Genomic DNA, 17,772 nt, shown 5'->3' with positions numbered 1-17,772 from the left:
GCAAATAACAAGATGACTGGGTACTTGTGCTTGGAGCAAAGAAAGTGGATTTTAAAGTGTTATTGGAAATGTGAAAACGTCACAGAAAGACAGAGGCGACGGTGGACAGTGTTTGGTTCTGCGCCACCGTCACGTGTGACAGTAACGAAGTTACGTGACAGACTGGAGCGGAAGAAGTGTGCCTCATCTGAAGAAGGGACAGCGTGCCAGGAACAAGTGACTAGCGTACAAAAGGGGGTGGAATGCAGTGGTTCAGGCCTTCACAAAATCCCAAAGAAGCCCATACGACTAGCTGAGAGTAAATCAGGTGTACTGAATCAAGCGGTGGTGCGGGCTGTACGCTGCTTGCTGTGTGCTGTACTCACCGCAGCGGAGGCAGCCGGCAGCGGTCCATGGGGCCCAGGGGACTGGCGGTCTGTCGGTCGCCGCACCTGCAACACGCCGGCACGCACGTCTCACTCACATCTCATGTCGCACAAGGACTATTTAAACGGGTTGTACCTCTCACTGGACAAAATTATACGCAAACAAATGCTATATATACTGTTGGTTACGATGTTCTACATTTCTGTTTTGAGGATGCGGTCACACAGCCTCCGCTTGCTAGTCCTAGGGTGTCCCGGAGACGAGGACCCGGGATTCTATTACTAGCCACTCACTACGACTAACTTCTGTTTTATTAAAACTGTCCACCGCCATGTTAGTATACAATTGTATCTGACAACGATTTTGTATTTATGGTTGCGTTTTTATCGTACATTTATACTCCGCAAACCACGTTGTGCTATGAGGCAGAGGATAATTTACGTACGATTTCATCCCCTCCCTCTCCATCCACCCTTTCCAGTTGCAAATGGTTCGCAGAGATTACGACTGTCCATTTGAATGTTTTTGGGGAGATACACCTAGGAGGAATCAATATGTTGTCTCATTCTTCAAGGAACATACAATCTTGGGTTTTCAACACTTAACATCATCGTGATGCGAAACGCTTGTTTTGCTGGCTCGGCATCTCCCGTGACGCTTTCGGCGTACTGAATGGACTTCTAAAGAAACTCACTGTTCTTTGGATCTTCTATATTTGTCCTGTCAGCTCTTTCTGCTATAAATCCCAGACAGCCGAGCAATATTCAAGTATTGGTCCAACGTAAGTCGCCTCCACGGCTGTCCCTTCACGCCCTAGAAACAGGTATTTACCATTGTATTGTATTGTATGTTAACCGGGGGCCTAGAAACGACGGAGAGGCTCCGTCCCCACCACAGCCGCAGTGGTCCACAACTCCACGACGACTACCGCAGTCCACTTCACCCCTCCGCCGCCCCACACCGAACCACTCTTTCAGGGTTACTGTGTGGTTCGGCCCCCGGTGGACCCCCCCAGGGAACGTCTCACACCAGACGAGTGTAACGCCTATGTTTGCGTGGCAGAGTAATGGTGGTGTACGCGTACGTGGAGAACTTCTTTGCACAGCAATTGCCGACATAGTGTAGATGAGGCGGAATAAGGGGAACCCGCCGCCATTCGCCGAGGCAGATGGAAAACCGCCTAAAAACCATCGACAGACTGGCCAGCTCATCGGCCCTCGTCACATGTCCGCCGGGCGGATTCGTGCCGCTGACCAGACGCTCCTTCCCAATCCGGAAAGACCGCACGGCTAACCGGGCGGTTGGTATTGACCATTACTGAAAGTACAACTGAGCCATGATAGCACGTCTCGCTTGTTAGGACTTGGGCCGATGTACCTCAAAGATCGAGGCGAGCGCAAAGGGCGGAATTGCCTGTCATTCGGAGCTCCAACGTTAGGGGGTGATGGAGACCCTTATGAAAGTGTCCAGAGACGACAAGGCTGATTTCAAGGGCGAGTGGTTTTCCCACGACCGCCAGTGTTGTCAACATCAGTGGCAGAGAAACTTCTGGAAGAGCTGGCAGGAAGTAGAGCTTGACAGAAGCGCTATAAGCGGCAGTGGGAAACGGCCAATGGAAATGCCTACATTATGCTCCTGATGCCGTTCAGCTGGATACCCCTAAAAGTTAATCAATTTCGGGGGGCGTTTTCGGAGGTCTCGAAATCGGGGAGTCGGCCATCAGTCCTCGTGGGGTGACACGTGGTCCGTCCTGTGTCTTTTAAAGTAGTGACCGTTTTAGAAGTCCAGAGTTTCCGATCTTTTGTGATCAATGAGATTACTTTACTGTTATGGAAGACCTATGTACCATTCGAAAATGTGTTCTCGCGCGTGGCTGCGTAATTGTGCTTGAGCACTATACCATTATCTCGACGGCGGTTACGCAATGGAGGAGGAGAAGGAGATTAGAGTTTAACGTCCTGTCTACACCGAGGTTGTTAGGGACGGACCACAGGCTGGGATTAGGGAAAGAAATCTGCCGTGCTATTTCAAAGAAACCACCCCGAAATTTACCTGAAACGATTTAGGAAAATCAGGGAAAAACTAAATCTGGATGGCCGGGCCCGGGTTTGAACCGTCGTCCTCCCGAATGCGAGACCAGTGTGGTAACCAGTGCGCCACCTCACTAGGTAATTAGCAGAGCGTAGAGTCAGTAACTAGTGGGGATGGTGTCGGATGAAATATGCGGACTTCCCTAGCGTTAATTGATGCCAATAAATTTTATTCGTTTTCGTGGTATTTTGAGCGACATATGTTTGTGCGAATTTTTTCCTCACTGAGTTGAACAGTATTCCTGTCCGTTATTGTTGAGTTGATTATCGTTGAGAGGTGATAGTAGCCAGTTAGAGGCCGTGTAGAAACTAGGCAGCGCACATGTTGCAGGCCAGTGGTCGCGTCTCGGAATTTTTCTGAAACTACTTTGATTGCCAAACTGCTTTAATTATTAACATAGAACAAAGAGAATGTTAACCCAAACCCGCGGATCTATTTGAGAGTGTCGTCACTTACTTGTGCTGAATGTAGAAACGTGATAATGAGCCGGGTCAGCCAGTAAAGATTTCCGACTGACCCCGCGGAGCAGCACGTCGGGTAATTATTTCGCGAGCGTTTCGCCTCTCTTCTGTCAGAGGCCGCGTGAGTGACTTCGCACTATGCCACGGAAGCTCCGACGTGTGGACCAAAGGGACATTCCCACGATCCACACTAATGGGCTTCTATAATACATCTCAGTGGCCTTTTGAGATAGATGGCACTGTCGTTGCCGGCCGCTGTGGCGGAGTGGTCCTAGGCGCTTGACTCCGAAACCGCGCTGCTGCTACGGTCGCAGGTTCGAATCCTGTCTCGGGCATCGATGTGCATGTTGTCCTTAGGTTAGTTAGGTTTAATTAGTTCTAAGTTTAGGGGACTGATGACCTCAGGTGTTAAGTCCCATAGTGCTTAGAGCCATTTGAACCATTAGGACTGTCGTTGGCCAGTATTTATGGGTTTACAAGCTGAATATCCGGCATTGTCCGGTTATGTATTTATTCAATCCATCTCCTCCTTTGTGTATTTATTCCATCCATCTTCTCCTTCTTCATTTCCCTGTCCATCTCCTCCTTCACTCTCTCTCCGTCTCCTCCACCTCAACACTCTGTCCATTTCCTCCTGGCCCTCTCTCTGTGCATTCCTCCTTCTCGTCTCTTTGTCCATCTCTTTCTACAACCCTGCCACTACTATTGTAAATTAGTATGGTTTTACCTAAATAAGAGAGAACCCTTTCTCTATTTTGCCACGTATACTGTACCCCAACAGAACAAATGCGACTTACTTCCCGCCCTTGCTCTAGGTAGCGCGCCAACTCACCCTTGCCATCTTTTCCACTCCCTAGGGCCACTTTCGTTTCAAACAAAAGCACACTGGCTTATACATAACACCTATTTCTTACGTCGTTCCTAAGCGTGGCCATTTCTTAAATTGTCAAATTTACATCAACATGAACAATTTATGCACCCAAATACTTTTACATACAAAATGTCATCAGAAAATTATTTAACGTAATAATACAATTTACATAGTATTTTACATATATTTCTCACACACAATGTAAAAAACTTTAAACTCAGTATAGCACACTTTACTTTTCATCTACAGGAAATTTAGTACCAATATGCGAAAATTTTAAGGCAAGAAAATTATAAAAATTTAAATGAACCATAAATAAATAATGTTATACTTCTCCCCCTCTCTCTGTTCATCTCCTTTTCCACCCTATCTGTCCATCTCCCCTTACCCCCCTTATCTGTGCACATATCCTTCCCACACGTTGTCGCCTCATTCTCTTTATACGTCATCACGCTAACCCCAATAGAAGCTCTGTGTTTCTTACTCCCACAATAAATCTTTCCAAATTGCAACTAACGCATTTACCAAATTTCGTTTAGATGAGCTTTTTACCGATTGCTTTGCCCTCTTACACACATTTTAAATATATTTAGCATATATTTAACCACATGTTAAATATGTTTTACAGATATATAACACATTTCAGAAGAATTTTATATACTATTTCACTTGCATCCTAGCGAATTTTACCCTGCAGCTTAATTTTCACGCAGCTCAATGCTTAAGACGTCGTATCTCCTGAACTATGATATAATTTTTAAGGTACATACAGTGGCATATGTATCTAATGTCTACGAAATGTTTCGTAAATATAGTTAGTAGTAAAGAAGTAACTAATTGAAACGTCATTTATGATGGACTGCTTTCACGCATATCAGTGTAAAGACGCCATAGCTCCTGAACTATGTGTCGTACAATGATGTAATTTTTGCGGTGCATTCAGTGATATATGCGAATACCATCTACAAAATGTGTCGCGAATAGGGAAAGTAGTAAAAAAGTATAAATTAAAACGTCATGCTTTATGCGGCAGTTTCACTGCATGAACAGCGAAAACGTAGTAAGTGATAAACTTTTTCTTTTCATTATTTTGTGTGGATCGTCAGCGCTAAAAGGTTTCGCAAATGTTTGAAATTATGTGTACAATTTGTTGCAACTCTCTTAAGTGCTCTCCTTCACAAATACTGGGTTATACCGCTTTTTCGCCACCACCGCCTTTCCTTTAGTAGATAGGTGGTTCTTACCCCAAAATGATTCTTTTCAGACAATAAGTGACATGCGCACCAGGTTTGATTGAAATCAGTTCAGTGGTTTAGGAGGAGTTGTGGAACATACATACATACATACATACATACACACATATAGGTGTACATCCAGTTTTACATATAGATTAAATACCAGCAATGCGTTATCAGTTGCTTGTTCGATGTGGAGCACGGAGCTGCAGAAGCAGAGCGCGCGGTCAGCCAGTGGTTTCTCCCGAGAGACGCGAATCAGCGCACGACGCGGCGCAGCTGCCTGGCCAGCCCCGCGCAGGACGCCGGTCGCCGGTCTCGAGCCGGCGGCCGCCCGGCACACAGGACTCAACAGGCGCGGGCGTATCTGCGGCGGATTACCTCTACAGTATCAGGGAAACTGCAATAGGGCTGCTTCGTATCAGCCGTTCTTGCTTCTACAGTTCTCAAGCTTCCTGCAATGAACGTAAGTCCCAGAGGACGCCCCACAACGAACTCCGAGGAGAGAATTTTAGATATTGGATCCAGCCCAAAACTCAGAGCCTGCCCTGTCTCTGAATGGCACGTCCTAACAGGGGAAGTCTGGGACAACAACAACCAAAACTACAGCGAGGCTCCTGTCCGGTCCACAGGAGGTTCTCTGCGACTGCTGAGAACTGCAATGTAGCAAGAGCTACTACAATGCCGCCTGCTGGACGAACCTTGCCCGCTGGAGAACATTTTTAACCTTTTGACCTGAACATCTCGGTTGCAGATTTTCGTACGTACTGACGCGGAAAGTAATTCAATACATAATAACAGAACGGGTAATTAAATGTTACAGTCACAACAGTTCGTATCAGAAATTCACGGAAGGTACCCATGTTAACGGTTTAGACAGTCAATGTTGAAGTATCAACAGCTGCAGTCATAAGAGGGCACTGAAGACGCAGGACGTTTCTATTACTTTCAAATTGTTCAAATGGCTCTGAGCACTATGGGACTTAACATCTGAGGTCATCAGTCCCGTAGAGCTTAGAACTACTTAAACCTAACTAACCGACGGACATGTCACACATCCATGCCAGAGGCAGGATTCGAACCTGCGACGTAGCGGTCGCGCGGTTCCGGACTGAAGTGCCTAGAACCGCTCGGCCACTACTGCCGGCTTATTATTTTCAAAACTGTTTCACAGAGGAAGACCACACTGCACTTCCTTCTTTAAATCACCGCACGGACATCAAAATGACATAAACGAAATAACTGACCAGGGAACAGAAAAGAAACCAAATAGAACAACAAAGGAAAGACCACTGGATCTGACTGCATTCCGCCGCGATTCCTTTAGGGGCAGTCGAGGGAAGACGAGGCAAATGGAAAAAAGGAAGTTAACTGTTTAATACTTCAAAAGTAATCTCCATTATTGTTAATGTGTTTATCTCACTGTGAGGCACATGTTGCCACGTTGTTTAGAGTATCCCGAAGAAATTTCGCTGGGAAGCCCATACACGTCTTCCATACAGTCGCGATCTTTCCCCATACGATTTCCAAGTTTCTGGAGCTCTGAAGAAAGACATTCGAGGCCGTCGATTTGTTTCCGACGAAGAGGTGAACGCCTGGGAACAATTACGGTTCCGCAGGCAACAGCAAACATTTTTCCATGAAGGCTCTGACCCTTGTCAGACAGTGAGATAAGTGTATTAACGTTTATGGAGATTACTTTCGAAGTAGTAAACCGTTTACTTACTTATGTTCCACCTGCCTTGTTTCCATTTGATTGCCCATTATACAGACTCGTAGAGCAGCCTATGTGAAAGAACTTGCTGCTCTTCTAGCAGCAGTGTACGTACATCACTGGAGGGGCCAAGCGTTCCTAGTGATTGGAACAAAGCTCAGGTCACTCCCCTTTTCAAACAGGATCGTCGAACACACGCACATAACCGTACGTCTATACCTCTGACATTGGAGCAAGTTACATGCTCGCGTATTATAAAGTTTCTCGAGACCGAAAAACTCCTCTGTACGAACCAACATGGGTTCCGAAAACATCGATCGTGTAAAATCCAGCTCTCTGTTCGTCCACGAGACCCAGAAAGCACTAGATACCGGCCGCCAAGTTGATGCCGCCCTCCTTGACTTCCAGAAGGCGTCCTAAACTTTTCCATATTGCTGCCTGATGAACACAATACGAGTGTATGGAATATCGGATCGGCTGTGTTGCTGGACTGAAAATTTCTAGCACAAAGAACGGAGCATGTCATTCTCAACGAAGCTAAATCTTCAGACGTAAAATAGCTTCGGGCGTACTCAAAGGGGTGTTATAGGGCCGTTAGTTTTTACAAGGACATAGTAAATAACGAGAGAAGTCGCGACGCCTGTAAACTGAGTGAAATGCAGGAAAACCTGCGGAGGATCGATATTTGGTGCGGGGTATAGCAACTGACCCTCAATGTAAACAAATATGACGTTTTGCTAATTTTTATTATTGCACAATTGCGGAATAATGACAGTAAACAGTCAAATCAATAATAAATAACTAGCAATATGCGTGTGGAGCAATGTAAAGTGGAAAAGCCACATAAAATCAATATCGGATAAGGCAGATACCAGATAGATTCATTGGAAGAATCATCAGGAACTCACAAAGGAGGTAGCTCAAAAGACCCCCATTCGACTAATGCTTGAATATTTCTTAGCAATCTGGGATCCGCACCAGATAGGACTGATAGAGAAAATAGAGAAAATCTAAAGAAGAGCAGCATTTTTTGTTATAAGTCCACTGAGTAAGCGCGAAAGCGTCCCGGAAATGCTCAACCAACTCCACTGACAGACTCTGTGGTTTACTGTCAAAGTTCTGAGAATGTACGTCCCTAGAAGAGTCAAAAAATATAGTCTATTGCTTCCTCCTATGAATATCTCGCAAAAAGACCACCAAAATAAAGTTACAGAGATTCGAGGCAGAACGGAGGCTTACCGGCAATCCCGCGAACCATTAGCGACTGGAACAGGAAAAGTGGATCGTAGCAGTGGTACACAAAATACCCTCCCCCACAAACAAAAGCTGGCTCGCGGAGTGTAGATGTAGACGTAGCAGTTTAACGCCCAAAACTATGATCATCGCCAGCAGCAGATATAAACTCACTTCGCCAGGCACATATTTAAGAGTACTCTTGTAGAGTGATATGAACATTATGAACAACGTAACGGGAATCAAAGAGATATGGTGCCTAGAGTTAAAATCATGATGTAATAACTAATGTTCATATTTAGGTAGTACACACAGAGTTTTCGCGAAAAATTTGAGCATCGTAATGGTCTGGCTCTGGCTAATGTATGTGGTGTTATATGCATTAGTTAGCAACTCGCATTTCTTCGCGTTGTCTTTGAAGTCTTTTGGTGCATATTAGCAGAATTATGAAGGAAGAAGGGATCGTTTCACGGAGGGTAACAATTTTCCACAACTTTACCCTGAAAATCTCTGTAAGTTATCCTGCAGAGAATGCTTTCCTTTGTGCCATAAATGAAAATTTATTCTTGTTCCATTTGTGGATGATTCTTCATGAGCTAGTGTGACATCTTGCCCGTCCAATATTCTCACGGCTGCTGCTAGAGTGGCACATAGGAAGCTGAAGAACGTTCAGAGATTCTACCCTCAAAATCGAGTCCTTTAACTCTACAAATAGATTTTCGTGACGTGTTAACTCTTTTCTTCTAATGTTTGTAAGTTCAGACTGCTTTTTCCTTTTCATTTTCATGAATCATTATCAGACACATGGACATCTGTTCACTGTCAGTGACGGTTGGTTTCATTTATAAAACCTGACGTCAGTGGTGTACACTTCGAAATAAGTACAAATTAAAAATTACTGTGTGTAGTCTTTATTTGCCAATGATTACATCGTACTACCTTCTTTTTACTTCGTAGGTAGTCTTTGAAAAGTGAGTGTGAGTGAACACTATGCCGGTGTCGTTTCATAACACACTGTCCTACAGACTAGAGATGGGTCGAACTCGTTCTGTCCCGTGAACTACTTCATTCATTTCACTCTTTGCCGAGAAGCGTTCAAATGAAGTAGTTCATTCATGAAGTACGGAAGCCTGGCGAAGTTGCCCAGTTCGCTGCTCAACCGCGACTACGCTCGCTTCGCCTCGCTCGTACAACGAAGCTTCGTAATACTTCATAATTTTACCAACAGATGGTCCAACTATGCAGTAACGTGCACGCAACGTTTTACACTCTTACAGCGTCTGAGTTAACTTAAATAGAGCATGGTCGAAGGGAACAAAGGAAAGATAAACAGAGAAGCCTGTCACATATAAAGAAGGTATTACATTTAATGTTGCTCAACATTTTCTCGTGAAGCGCCCAAAAAAGTCCTTATCTGCCAAGTGAAACCTTATTTGTTGTATTCATGGACTGAAAACTAGGGCTACCAACGAAATACAGTCCAATTTTATGTTCCTTTTAAAATTTAATCCAAAATAGAATGAGTATGTTTACCACTGTCACAAAGCCTATATACCTATGTTAAAGTAATTATTCAGAAGTTTTCCTGTAGATTTTATTTTTGTTGAGAATAATAACCCTCCAAATTCAAAACATAAACTGTCACCTGTAGTCATTGGTACGATTTCAAGTAAAATCCCTCTTTATTTTATTCGGAAAGCAGTTTTTAGTGTCTGTTGACTCTTATACAATGGCGAGCAACTCGCGATCGCGTAAAAGTAGTGGAATTTGGGGATTTAGGTGATGGGAAAGCAAAGTTCAACTGTTGTTCTAAGTGTATTTCATATAAAATAGGAAATACATTTAATCTAGCGCGCCATGTTCGAATGCTGCATCCAACAGTGTCATTGTCAGTTAGACGCTTAGCGTCCCTGCTCCTGCATCTTCCGATACTTCTTGGACAAATAACCCGGACTATGCGGAACCAACACCAGCAATTGTCAGAAGCGAACAGCAGTCGGCGCCAGAAAAGAACAGTATCACTTCATTATCAGACAGCAGACATCAATATCATTACCTATGTATAAACCTCTTCCGAACAAAAGAAATCAGGAGATAGATTTCGCACTTCTGGAGACTGTTGTAAAGGATTATTTGCCCTTCAACATAGTGGAAAGAAAACATTTCCAAAGTTTTGTAGGCAAACTTAGCTTACAGAATGCCAGCTCGGAAGACCATTTCCAATACACTACTACAACAACAGTACACCATGATGAAAGAAATTGTGAGAGTCGAAATTAATTCAGCGGAAGCGGTTGTGCTGACAATGGATGGGTGGACTTCAGCCAGAAATGAGAGTTATTTGTCGGTGACAGCACACTACTTTAAAGACCTGGAGCTGGTGTCTTCCCTCCTGGAGTGCTTTAAATACGAAGAAAGGCACACGTCAGAAAAGCTCTCCGAACAACTGCGACATGTCACAAGGGAATGGGGCTTTCAAAAAAAAAGTCGTGTGTGTTGTTAGCGACAATGCTGCTAATATTGTGGCAGCTATAAGACTCAAAGCCTGGAAACACATCCCCTGCTTTGAACACATACACTCAATTTAATTGTTCAGAATGGGCTTCCGCACATTCAACCCATTCTGAATAACATAAAAAAATTGTTCAATTTTTTAAAAGAAGTTCGCAGACCTGCACGAAACTGAGAAAGATGCAGGAACAGTTAAAAGAGCCAGTTCTGACACTAAAACAGGACACTGTTACAACCTATGATATGCTGCGAATAATAATCGAGGTTAAGAATTCCCTAATGACAGTTATCACTCTGAATTATCCGGATCTTCCAAATCTGACTGCAGAGGACATTGCAAGTGTAACACAAGCCTGTGACCTGTTGTAAGTTTTCGAAGACTGCACCGAGGAAATTCAAGTGAAAATGTTGTCACTGCTAAAGTTATACTCCTTAGTCGCTCGTTGAAAAAACGGTGTTGTAGGTTTGTTAATAACACTGATATTCATGTATACGTGCAACAGATGCCCGAAAAGTTAACTAAAGACCTAAAACGACGATTTCGAAATATAGAGGAAAATTCCATTTTCGCAGAACCAACTTAATTGAGTCCCCGGTTCAAATTACGTGGTTTTTCTGATAAAAATTCTGCTGAGAAGGTGAAATTAAACCTGATCAGGAACTGTGAGAAATTTGTGATGAACACATCCACTGCTACTGCAACAATCGCAGCTCCAACCACTGAATCTACTTCTAGTCTCTGGCTAGAATTTGATGAAGTGTTTTCCAGGCTGCATAGTAATCCACACCCAAGGGCTGCTGCAATAGTGGAAGTGAACAAATATTTAGAAGAGCCCCTGCTACAGAGACAAGGAAATCCGCTTCAGTGGTGGTCTGAACAGCTGTCAGTATACCGCTCGCTCTTTGAACTTGCAAAAATACGACATTGTATTGTTGCAATCTCCATGACGTGTGAAAGAGTGTTCTCGAAGGCAGAACACCTTATAACCGACAGAAGAAATCGCCTGACAGGGAAAAAAAAGTGGAACAAAACACGTTTTTAAACGGAAATCTCGGAACATTCGCCGAATCCGTTGATGTTTATTCATAAATATGTATGTATTTTTTAAATATAATTAGGACAATCCTTAAATTTACATTTAGTGTAACTATTTCAATAATGTGTACGAGATAAACATTCCTACACGAACGATTATCTTTCAAGCGTGGATTCCACGCATGCTTCAGTTCCAGACTCACAAGGTAAGCATTTTATTTTCATGTTGGCTGTGCGTGCTCACACAGCCAGCCTCTTCGTTTGTATCTTTAATATTCATTTGTCTGCAAGCGCTGCCAACAGTGGGCTACCCGTAGACGCGAAGTTTAACTGCACAAATAGTCGCGGGTAATGATGTCAGCACTGCAGGAAGCAGCTGACGCTGCCTTCCCCTCGCCCCTCACCACCACAACTCCTCCTAAACCTATCGTTCCCCATAAACACCGCGCGATTCGTCGACAGGCAGTAGAGGGAGGACTGAAGTGAAGGCAGAATGAGTGACGTAGCGCCGATGTAGTGGGAGAGGGAGAGGGGAAGAGAGTGAGTGAACTAGAAAAACGTGTGGAGTGTGTTATCTGTGAAGAGTTTGAAGTACCAGTTCATTGAAATTGAGTGGTTAGTTCACACTTAACTGGAGTGAAGCGTTCATTTGAACGACTCTTTCACGAGCTCCCCATCACAACTGCAGACCAATCACTGCTTCATGGTCTTCATGAGACCTCACTGTCGATACACTGATCTCCCACTCATGAATAATACTTGCCAAAACCGGACCGCTGCTTCTTTTTCAAGTAGCTTAACAGTTGTTATTACTCGAGTAACTCCGGCCCGTCTCAGTCTTTGCAGTTGGAAAAGTCCTTTCATGGTATCGAGATCGAATTGTGGTGCTCGTGAGAAGTCTGTCCAGTGTTCACTTAGCCACAGAAACAAAAGAAAACAATGATAAAAGACAAACAACAATATTTACTATGCAGGTGTGGATTTGATAGTGGTAAAACTATATAATACGTTTTGAGATTATCATGTGACCTTGGAACAAAGTCCATTCTATTGACAGAGAAAAGAATAGAAATAGATGACTAACAGCTAGTTCGTGAGTGCCACATTTCATGATAACTTCAGGAAAGAGTTCACTATAAATTCTCAGAAAATCTGCGTCCTCTGTACGACTAAATGCTTTACGACAGTACTTTTAACCAAGTGTATATAGCGAATTAAATTATCGTGAGACATGTCCGGTACTTCATTTGTGAAATGTTATTATATCTGACGGTAAATATCGAGGATGAAACTTCCTCCCTGCTGTAGGAAGGCAAATATATGGAGCAAGCACAAGGATTTTAAAGGAAGATTTTTATAGGACACTGTCATGAAACATGTCTCATATGTCTACAACGGTAACACGTCGAAGAGGTAGACTGTGGAGCAGGGGAGAATATTCAGAAGAGGAGGAGCAGAAGGAGGAGGAGTAGCAGGGGAAGAACATTGGCAGAAGGTATACCAGGGAGCAGATCCAGCATAGCTTCAACCAGCCCAACTGTATACCCGACTTGTGGTTTGTAAAGAGCTCCAGCGACCTGCCTCAGTAGGGAATCAAAAATTAAGACTGCAAATGTTTTTCTCTCTCTCTCTCTCTCTCTCTCTCTCTCCCTCTCCCCTCCTCCCCCATTCTCTCTCTTTCTCACTCTGTAACTGCGCGCGCGCGCGTGTCTCTCTCTCTGTGTGTGTGTGTGTCTGTGTGTGTGTGTGTGTGTGTGTTTGTGTGTGCGTGTAATGTTTGGTAAAGCGGGACTGCCACATTTCAGAACCAAACAGGGTATAAAATGAGAGCAGACACATCAAGGTAAGCCGAAAAGAGAAATGGACGGACAGCAGACGGTGCGTGTAATGGCCGATGGCGGCCATCGCCATCGCCGACACTGGACGCAGCGAAAGGAAAGCGTGCCAGCGGGTCAGCCCGGCGGCCTTCTCCTTCTCACTGCGGTCGGCGCTCTGGCTCCGTCCGGCCGAAAAGGAAAGTGTGTGTGTCTGTCTCCAGTCCCAGCAAGCACCTCGTTTCGTGTAAGTGTGCAGCAACACTGCGTGCGATTCTCCTAAGGAATTTCTTCTAGCAAAGGGGAGGTAGAGGGGTGGGCTATTACCTATGCAACTACAGCAAAATGCAGAAAGACTTGAATAAATGATAGTGAAGGGGACTGGCAGTTGACACTGAAGGCAAATAAATGTAGCGCATTGTCGCACAAATAGTCGGATGGATCCATTTTTACTGCACTACTTGCGATAAATTACTGGGAGCAGTAACGGCCGTGAAATACCTAGTAGCGTCCGTCCAGACCTCTTAATACTACACCACTAGCCACTGTCAGATTGCAGTGAACAGCTAATGATTAACATTTCACTGCAGTTGCACAAAATAGATGGGACTAACGCCATCTACCTTACATGTATGTCGAAAGCTTACATGCTGGCCGGTGTGGCCGAGCGGTTCTAGGCGCTTCAGTACGGAACCGCGCGACCGCTACGGTCGCAGGTTCGAATCCTGCCTCGGGCATGGATGTGTGTGATGTCCTTAGGTTAGTTAGGTTTAAGTAGTTCCAAGTTCTAGGGGACTGATGACTTCAGATGTTAAGTCCCGTAGTGCTCAGAGCCATTTGAACAATTTTTTTGAAAGCTTACACAGAGAGTTCCTTAATCAGAAATTCCATTTGAATGTTTATTGATTGCGAGAAGATCGTGTTGTCGTTCGTTGTAAGAAGGAAAACGTGTACCAGCATGTTTCAAAACTGGACAACGGCAGGGTGGTGGCCCACCGAGACTGATTTATCACTTCGCTGTATTACCGCTCGTGTTGACCGGGAACCTACGACCGTGCCACGACAGCATCTCTGACTTGCTGAGGCCGTCTGCTGTGCCCCAACTCAGAGATCTGTATGGTTGGTTGGTTGGTTTGGGGAAGGAGACCAGACAGCGAGGTCATCGGTCTCATCGGATTAGGGAAGGACGGGGAAGGAAGTCGGCGTGCCCTTTCAAAGGAACCATCCCGGCATTTGCCTGGAGCGATATAGGGAAATCACGGAAAACCTAATTCAGGATGGCCGGACGCGGGATTGAACCGAGAGATCTGTATGGCCTTATGTTTCAATAAGATAACGTAAAACCGCATGTTGGCCGTGCTTGACTCTGAACACACCTGATCGAGGGTTGTCGGGAGACTGGTAGATCGCCATTCACAAGAGACCACGGTAGACGGCTTTGAAACAGCGCGGAATTACTCAGCTCACCTTGGTTCATCTTAATGGCCATCCTGGTTAGAGCCACTGTTGCTGTCTACCAAAGTTCGTATCCTGTATTCCCGCAAATCACCTACTTATTTAGCTGTGTACGCTTCACCAGTAGTTCTCGATCTTTCGGTAACCACTACTCCTACGTGCAATCAGATCAACATTAGCGCCTAACTAAACTTTAGAACGAAAAACAATTCTCTTTGAGCACTTTCATTTTTTAAATAACATAAGAAAGTTTCTAGGCGTTTTATTAAAGCACAACTAACGATTGGTACTGCTTGTTTCTCAAAACTGTTTTTGGAGAATAATGAAGCCATTTCTGTGCATCACGAGTGGCACCTACAGTTCCTCCTGAGAAAAGAAAGTTAACTACGCATATTGAAGGCAGACACTTGTTAAAAAAGATTGTTTTTTCTAGACCACTCGTCTCTCTAGCGACCCTTGCTTCACCCACACCCTGTACTGCCATTTAAAATCAACACAAATTAAAATGTGTGCACTGTACTTATGCCTACTGTGCCTAAATCACGCGACTGCTAGACTCCTTGCATCTGAAATGAAAGGAATTACCACTGCCATTAACAACTACAGCAACGACAACTTTAATAATATTAATAATAATGTCTGTGTCCTGCGGCAGTGTAGTAGTCATCAGATTGTTACTGTTGTGGTGCCGTGCTGTCAATTACTTCGTTTATTGTTGAAAAGTGAGTAATGAAGCAAGTTCTATTCAATAGCGGGACTTATCTACAACTCGGAGAAGCCATTTTAGTGAGATATTTAAGCATAGCTGATCTTAATTTCTCATTTTTACTGTCGTAGATACAGGTTGCAAATTGCAAAATATGTGTGTAGGGGGTAAACTGCATTAGTAAGATGTTCACATATTCGTTTCAGAGCGGCAACCTCAGCCCCATTGTGCAAATTATTAGTAACTTTCGTAATCTGTATTTCAATATTACAAAGTAATGGTAATTGTAATGATCTTTCAAAAATTTAGTTTCGTTACCGAAACACAATGGGACTTTTGTTTTTAACCCTCAGGGAATACTTACCCTCAGGTTGGGAACCACTGTACTACACAACAGACACAGTTTCTTTATTTGCTATCGTTCTTGCTGCTTAATTTTAGTGGCCAACACAGTAGTAGCAGATATCTAGCTGAGAGACGTTAATAGACTCACAAGAAAATGTAATGATCCACTAAAGAAGTGGCTTACAAAGTATTAGTTCGATCGATACTTGAGTATGTTTGTCTGGGTTTCTTTCAAGGTAGAGATGGCGAGTATCGAAGCGTTTCATCACTGGTTCGTGTAGTAATTGCAAAAGCTTCACGGAGTGCTCCCCAAACTCAAACGGCACACGCTACATGGCATTATACATTACGAAATATTTTCTGTGGAAATTCCGAGATCGTAAGTTCCGAGAAGGGCCGGCACAGTCTTACTTCATCGAACATACTTCTCGCGGTACGAACGCTACGATAACGTTAGATGAATTAGAGCTCGAAATCGCACGTAGCATCGCGAGTGTCACAGGAACAGGGCAAAATGATGGCAGTATCGGAAATACCGTGCGTCGCACACCGTAAAGTGGCTTGAGAAGCATAAATGTATGTGCAGAACTGTGTATTGAGGAGACTGCGGCGAGCGCGAACTGTCACGTTTACAGGCGAGCACCTCGGCCGCGGTGCTGCCGTCAGAGGCGACTGCAGCCACGGGTTGCACAGGCACGAGAAGCAGGTGCAGCGGCAGCGGCGGCTGTGGCAGGGCGGCGCCGCTGTCTCCGGCGCGTCCAGTTCGGGAGGCTCCGCCGCGGTCAACGACCGCCCCCACCTGTCCGCAGCCGGCCCGCCCCTCGCTCCTGTGTCGTCACACAGATGAGCAGCCAGCAAAAAGTTTGGCAGTCCAACTATGCAACCGCTCCTAGCGTTGCTAATAATCAATTCGGCAAGGAAGAAAATTCACAAGTATTTTAAATATACCACATCCAGTGACGCCACCAATTAATTACACTACTGGCCATTAAAATTGCTACACCAAGCAGAAATGCAGATGATAAACAGGTATTCATTGGACAAATATATTATACTAGAACTGATATGTGATTACATTTTCACGGAATTTGGGTGTTAGATCCTGATAAATCAGTACCCAGAACAACCACCTCTAGCCGTAATAACGGCCTTGATACGCCTGGGTATTGAGTCAAACAGAGCTTGGATGGCGTGTATAGGTAGAACTGTCCATGCAGCTTCAACACGATACCACAATTCATCAAGAGTAGTGACTGGCGTATTGTGACGAGCCAGTTGCTCGGCCACCATTGACCAGACGTTTTCAATTGGTGAGAGATATGCAGAATGTGCTGGCCAGGGCAGCAGTCGAACATTTTCTGCATCCAGAAAGGCCCATACAGGACCTGCTACAACCGGTCGTGCATTATCCTGCTGAAATGTAGGGTTCCGCAGGGATCGAATGAAGGGTAGAGCAACGGCTAGTAACACATCTGAAATGTAACGTCCACTGTTCAAAGTGACGTCACTGCGAACAAGAGGTGACCGAGATGTGTAACCAATGGCACCCTATACCGTCACGCCGGGTGATACGCCAGGATAGTGATGACGAATACACGCTTCCAATGCGCGTTCACCGCGATGTCGCCAAACACGGAACCTGGATTCATCAGAAAAAATGACGTTTTGCCATTCGTGCACCCAGGTTCGTCGCTGAGTACACATCGCAGGCGCTGCTGTCTGTGATGCAGCATCAAGGGTAACCGCAGCCATGGTCTGTGAGCTGATAGTCCGTGCTAGTGCAAACGTCGTCGAACTATTCGTGCAGATGGTTGTTGTCTTGCAAACGTCCCCATCTGTTGACTCAGGGATCGAGACGTGACTGCACGATCCGTTACAGCCAAGCGGATTAGATGCCTGTCATCTCGACTGCTAGTGACATGAGGCAGTTGGGA

The 17,772-nt window shown here is 44.7% G+C and overlaps 1 long non-coding RNA gene across 1 annotated transcript in view; it reads right to left on the bottom strand.

The window, feature by feature from the left end:
- Positions 1–362: 362 nt before the first annotated feature.
- Positions 363–17,772, bottom strand: part of LOC124713341 — a 278,410-nt gene continuing 261,000 nt past the window's right edge. Inside the window, exon 3 of the long non-coding RNA XR_007005634.1 lies at positions 363–431. This is a non-coding gene — a long non-coding RNA (uncharacterized LOC124713341). The remainder of the gene's footprint in view (positions 432–17,772) is intronic.

Source organism: Schistocerca piceifrons, chromosome 1 (genome assembly GCF_021461385.2).
Source record: "Schistocerca piceifrons isolate TAMUIC-IGC-003096 chromosome 1, iqSchPice1.1, whole genome shotgun sequence".
Lineage (NCBI taxonomy): Eukaryota > Metazoa > Arthropoda > Insecta > Orthoptera > Acrididae > Schistocerca > Schistocerca piceifrons.
Note: the sequence above shows the minus strand (reverse complement) of the source record. Positions and strands in the feature narration are given on the sequence as shown.